Consider the following 6484-nt stretch of genomic DNA (forward strand, 5'->3'; position numbering starts at 1 on the left):
ATCAGAATTCAATACATTTCGTTTTGAAATCACCATGGTAACCTTACTAATATTTACCAATGCTTTTTAATTTTTCAAGCCATCTCTAATTATTGTGCAACCTATCTGCTCATCAAACATGGTGTGGTTCCAGCATTTTCCTTTTCGAGAAGATAACTTGCGTGACAAGTCGAGCAAGGAGAGACTTGGTGATTTAGGAGCCCACATGTTTTTATCACTTTGGCGACGCTACTTGAATCTTGAATCCGCAATTAAATGGAGGTGCGTTATCTTTATTAGAAAAATGACCCTATCCTCTTTGTTATGATGCATAATAGAGATTTGATTGAGATGATAGATCAACATTGCACAGAGATTTGATTGAGATACTGACATCAAGTCTTTAATGATCATGAAGGAATTTGAAGGGAGAAAAATGTTAAATCAGGATATGATTTGACCACACCAGTCCTAGGGTAATGATAGCAGATGTTTTTTAAAGTTTTTTTGTTTAAAAATATATTAAAATAATATATATTTTTATTTTTAAAATTTATTTTTAATATCAAAATAATCTAAAAATATTTTAAAAACTATTTAAAATAATTAAAAAAAAAAAACAATGTGAACGCAGATGGTCGAAATATATGGGCATGAACTATCAACTATAATTGCTCTTGTCTTTTCGCTACCCTTTATCATTTCGATGCGGAGCTAGAATGCTCAATGTTGTGAGCGGCGCTTCCAATAGGAAAAGGCAGGACCCCCTAGCTGTAAAAGTTTCCTGCATATTTATTGTCTACCCCCAGTAATTGATATTATTTCATCAAAGTCCTTCTGAAGATTATATATCTCATTAATGGCCCCGTTTAAAATTTTTGCTGTGTTCCTCTGCCTCAACCCGCTGCCCGCCTTTTGCCGCCGAAAGGTTTCGTGTACAAAATCCAAGCAAAGATTCTCACTCCGTATAAAAGCTCCGTAGCAGCCGATCTTGAAATGTAATGTCCAAATCTTTGAAAGATAATAAAAGTTTCGGAGTGTCATTGCCATGGCGGCCCCTCCCACGGCCATGGGAAAGAAACTCTCACCAATAAGTTGACAGTTAGCTAATATTCTCACTCCTTTTCCTTCTTCAAGCTAAGAAAGTTTGATGGCTGATCCATTTGAGTTGCTTGGATGCTCAATCCATCAATCAATTGAGTAAAAATCCAACTTCTCCGCGTGAACGCGAAACTGTTTCCAACACTCCCATTCTGTGGCCATTTTTCTTCCATTGCTTTTCACGATGGACAATGCAGCCAAATGGGAAAGAAAGAAAGAAAGAAAAGATGGACAGGGCAAAGCAATCTCCTAGTGGTCCTGGATCATCCGTGCATGATCTCGACATACCACTAAACAACCATCTATTCCAAACTAACTCTATACTCTGAGCAAGATAGTGTAAGTTGCAACAAGCATCTTCCAGAATCATGATCTTGACAATGCCATGGCCCTCCCTTTGAGATCCATGAATCTTTTACCTTCATTGTTCAGGATGGTACTTGTCGGACGTGCCAAAAGGCGGATTTTAAAGGATAAAGGAGTTGTCATCAAATTATTTAATAAATTTAATTATTAAAAAATTTAAGTGTATTAGTCTTGTTATACATTTAAAGGTAAGAGTCGAGTTGTAATTATAAAAGTTATTATATATTTTAGGATAAGAATCTGATTATAATTATAAAAGTTGTTAGTACTTTTAGTATACTTTATTTTAGGTAGGTAATTTGTTTTGTGACTTTAGATAGTTTAAAAGTTTTGATGTTTTTCCAGTGGATAGTTTACTCGTAATTTGAGATTTATTCATATAAATAAATTTGATGATTAAAAAATTATTATTAATTCGTGCATTTAAATAAATTCTTAGAAAAAAGCGATTCTCACTCCGTATAAAAGCTCCGTAGCAGCCGATCTTGAAATGTAATGTCCAAATCTTTGAAAGATAATAAAAGTTTCGGAGTGTCATTGCCATGGCGGCCCCTCCCACGGCCATGGGAAAGAAACTCTCACCAATAAGTTGACAGTTAGCTAATATTCTCACTCCTTTTCCTTCTTCAAGCTAAGAAAGTTTGATGGCTGATCCATTTGAGTTGCTTGGATGCTCAATCCATCAATCAATTGAGTAAAAATCCAACTTCTCCGCGTGAACGCGAAACTGTTTCCAACACTCCCATTCTGTGGCCATTTTTCTTCCATTGCTTTTCACGATGGACAATGCAGCCAAATGGGAAAGAAAGAAAGAAAGAAAGAAAAGATGGACAGGGCAAAGCAATTTCCTAGTGGTCCTGGATCATCCGTGCATGATCTCGACATACCACTAAACAACCATCTATTCCAAACTAACTCTATACTCTGAGCAAGATAGTGTAAGTTGCAACAAGCATCTTCCAGAATCATGATCTTGACAATGCCATGGCCCTCCCTTTGAGATCCATGAATCTTTTACCTTCATTGTTCAGGATGGTACTTGTCGGACGTGCCAAAAGGCGGATTTTAAAGGATAAAGGAGTTGTCATCAAATTATTTAATAAATTTAATTATTAAAAAATTTAAGTGTATTAGTCTTGTTATACATTTAAAGGTAAGAGTCGAGTTGTAATTATAAAAGTTATTATATATTTTAGGATAAGAATCTGATTATAATTATAAAAGTTATTAGTACTTTTAGTATACTCTATTTTAGATAGGTAATCTGTTTTGTGACTTTAGATAGTTTAAAAGTTTTGATGTTTTTCCAGTGGATAGTTTACTCGTAATTTGAGATTTATTCATATAAATAAATTTGATGATTAAAAAATTATTATTAATTCGTGCATTTAAATAAATTCTTAGAAAAAAGCTCTTTGTAATTTGTGTATTACGGTGAAAATATTCTCAATTAAAATTAATGAATATTTAGAATAATTCTAAGAATTTTTTACTTAACTCCAATATTTTAAATACCAACTTTACTTGTAGGTCCAATATTCTATACTAAGATTTTTAATTATTAATTCTTATGAATTAAAAAAGATATTTTTTTTATTGAAATGCTAGCTAAATTCTCATCAATTCAATAAATTAATTATTAAATTTTAAAATACATACCAAAACACACACATATTTTTTTTTCGTATAAAAATACTAAACAATATGATTTTTTTTATATTTTTTAGAGATTCGAATGTGTGCAAACATACACAAATGTCTTTTTATTTTTTACTTGTGGTTTTTCTTGAGAATAAAAAAAATAAAATTTACAAGGAGTTTTTCTAAAAAGGGAAAAATCCTAAAAAAAAACTAAGAATTATTTTTTTATTTGTTTTGTTTTTCATATATATATATATATATATATATATGAACAAATGCCGAAACAAAAATATGTTATTGCTATGCAAGCATGTACAATTACAGGAGGAATGTTTGATTAGTACTTAAAAGTGCATTTAAGCATGTACAATTACAAGAGGAATGTTCAGTACGGATTCTTATAATACTGTTCGGGGAGTTGATAAGCTAATTCCTGTAGGTGTCTATTTGTTGGGTTGCACTCCTAAACTGGAGGCTATTATAAATGCTATAACAAAACTTCGTAAAAAAATATCTCAAGAGATTTATGAAGATTGAAATTGGTCTCAACAGGGGAATCGGTGTTTTACTACCAATCACAAGTTTCATATTGGATGTACTATAATACTGGAAATTATGATCAAGGATACTTTATCAACCGCCGTCTACTTCAAAAATAGCTCCTGAAGCCTTTTTCAAATACAAAAGGTGTGTGTGTGTAGTCTTTTTTCTTTTTTATTTCTTTTTTTTTTTGGTAAACAAACCGAATGAAAGAAAATATGAACAAAATGGATCGAAATAGGTGAAAAACACAAAAACTCAAAAAAATTTCAGACAAAAATGGATTAAAACAAAAAAAAACAAAATAAAACATATGAATGTTCTTCATCCTCCTTTAAAATGTAGTTCTTAATCCAGAGCAGATTTCAAACAAAAAAAGGCTTGTTTATGTTCACAAACTCCCTAGATTAAGAATCAAGGGTTCAAAACTCTTGATGATTGACAAAATCACATGAGTTTACACCAAAAAAGGTTTTGATTTGAAACCAAAACCCTTCGATTAAACTAATTAAAACTTGTTGTTGATGCTAGAAATTCCTAGATTACTTATAAGAAACGATGAGCAGACCTATCTAAAACATAAATTAAACCAAACAACACTTAAGGCAATATTCAATGGATGAATATGCTTTAAAATGCAAAAAATATACCAACAAAGCTAGCAAATAAGAATGCACTCAGAAAGGTCATTTTTAGGCTCTAAAGTGAGCCCTTCCTCTCCGCACAAACCAAACTATTAATAAGAAACATTGTTATGGCTAAAGAAACAAACAAAACAATACAGAAACTAAAAAATGCACTGATTCCTAACCTAAATAATTATAAACTCAAAACAATAAATGGATTTAGATAAAAAAAAAAAAGCTTTAAAATCTTACTACTTTCACTTCAAATGAAAAGCTTTAAAATCTTACTACTTTCACTTCAAATGATCAGGTTAGCTACTCAAAAGCAGGGGCTATCCTTTCATTAACAGAAAGTGTCCCTACCTCTTTGTTGCCACCCTTAACAAACTTAAAATCCAAGTTTAATGTAAAGAAATGACAAAAAGCAATAAAAAAACATGTCATAGCAATCAAAACTTCATATTGAAAACAAAAGAAAGATCTAGCATACCTCATGGACTCTACTTTTAAGGTAAGAAAATGTATACCTTATTGGTTTTAAAAATCTAAATTTGGATTGGTTCTTAGTATTGCATCCCTTTCTTTTTGTTTTCAAACCTCCTTAGACCAGAATTGAAGCCTCGAAAACTTTTTGGGTAGGATCCTTGCCTTTTAGCCTAAGTTTTATTTCTTTTCTCTCTTCTTTTCTTTCCTTTTACTTTTCTTTGTTCGAAAACTTTTTGGGTAGGATCCTTGCCTTTTAGCCTAAGTTTCATTTCTTTTCTTTCCTTTTACTTTTCTTTGTTTTCTCCCTAATTTGCTCTTCTATTTTTCCTTTTCGATGGTGTTTTTCGACCCTTTTTTTATAAGCAGGTTTAGGTCTTCTAGATGGGTTGTCTAGGGTTCCAAACAACTAAAACCTAGCTGGTTTTGCCATAAGGGTGCTGGTTTTAGGTGTACGTTGTTTTGTATGGTTCTTGGGGACCAAAGTGAGTGTTTCATGGCCTTGAATCCTGAGAGAAAGGTTTTAAACCCTTAATATGATCATTCTGGAAGTTTTTAAATGGAAACTAATGAGAAAGTTAAGCGTTCTTTCTGCAACTGAATATTCTTGTCAAAGTTAATTATGTTAACCATTTTTAGGACTTTGTCGGTGCATCTCCGATGTCAACGTTACATGAGACCACCTAAACTTGGTAGAGGGGGTGCATGCCTTTCTATTAGACTCACTCTTATTTGATTTAGAGATCTATAACTCTATATTTGATCGTTTGAAAGTGTCCACTTAAACAGGATAATGTCTCAAATTGGAGATCTATGGAGAAAATAGGATATGAACGTTTAATATTACAGACATAGGGTTATAGAGGGGGTGTTTCTTGATTAAATAATGGTGGTTCAGTCTTTAGAGTGGTAGAAAATATCGTATTTATTTGTTTGAAAGTGCCCCCTCGATCATCTAAAAACTAAAGAAAAAGAAGCACAATACTTTGAATGACACTGTTTTAACTAATCCCTATAGATTGTTTTTTTTTTAAATTTGGGATATGTCAAAGTTTAATTCAATTCTTAATCTTCTAATTTTGCTTTATTTTATCCTTAATTTCTCTCTTTTTTTTTTCTTTTTAATTTCATGCAATTGTATCTCTGTCAAACTTTGTTTGTCACCCTAATTTTAAGCATCTTTTACAAGTTGGTCCTTGATTTCTGATTTGTTCAATTACCCCCTAAATGACCACTAAACTTTTAATTTTTTTTATTTAACCCCTGATTCCTCATTGATCTCAATCCTTAAAGTCGTGCGCTTTTGCAAGTTGATCCATGGCTCATAAAAAGTTCAATTAAGCCCCTATTTGCTCATCATACTTTGATTTTTATATAATTAAACCCTTAATTTGACTAAATCAAACTTTTAAAGCTTTCAATTAAGTCCCAAACATCAATTACTTTGAAATTGACTTTCAAAGTTGATTTCCCTTTCAATTAAACCCTCAATTAAATAATTAAACCCTTTTTAAAAATATAATTGAGTCTTTTAACAAGCATTTGTTGTACCAAGTGTTATACAACATAAATCAAGATTAGTTATTTAACAAACAAAGTATTAAAGAGTGAACAATATAACAAATACAAAACATGTTAGTATCAAACATTAAAGTCCATATTAAGTTTACACTATACTTATTCTTACACCATTAGTGTAACCTTTTCACCTTGACATAATAAAATTAGCTAGACATAATGAAAGAAAG

Source organism: Populus euphratica, unplaced genomic scaffold, assembly GCF_000495115.2.
Source record: "Populus euphratica unplaced genomic scaffold, PopEup_1.0 scaffold91.1, whole genome shotgun sequence".
Classification (NCBI taxonomy): domain Eukaryota; kingdom Viridiplantae; phylum Streptophyta; class Magnoliopsida; order Malpighiales; family Salicaceae; genus Populus; species Populus euphratica.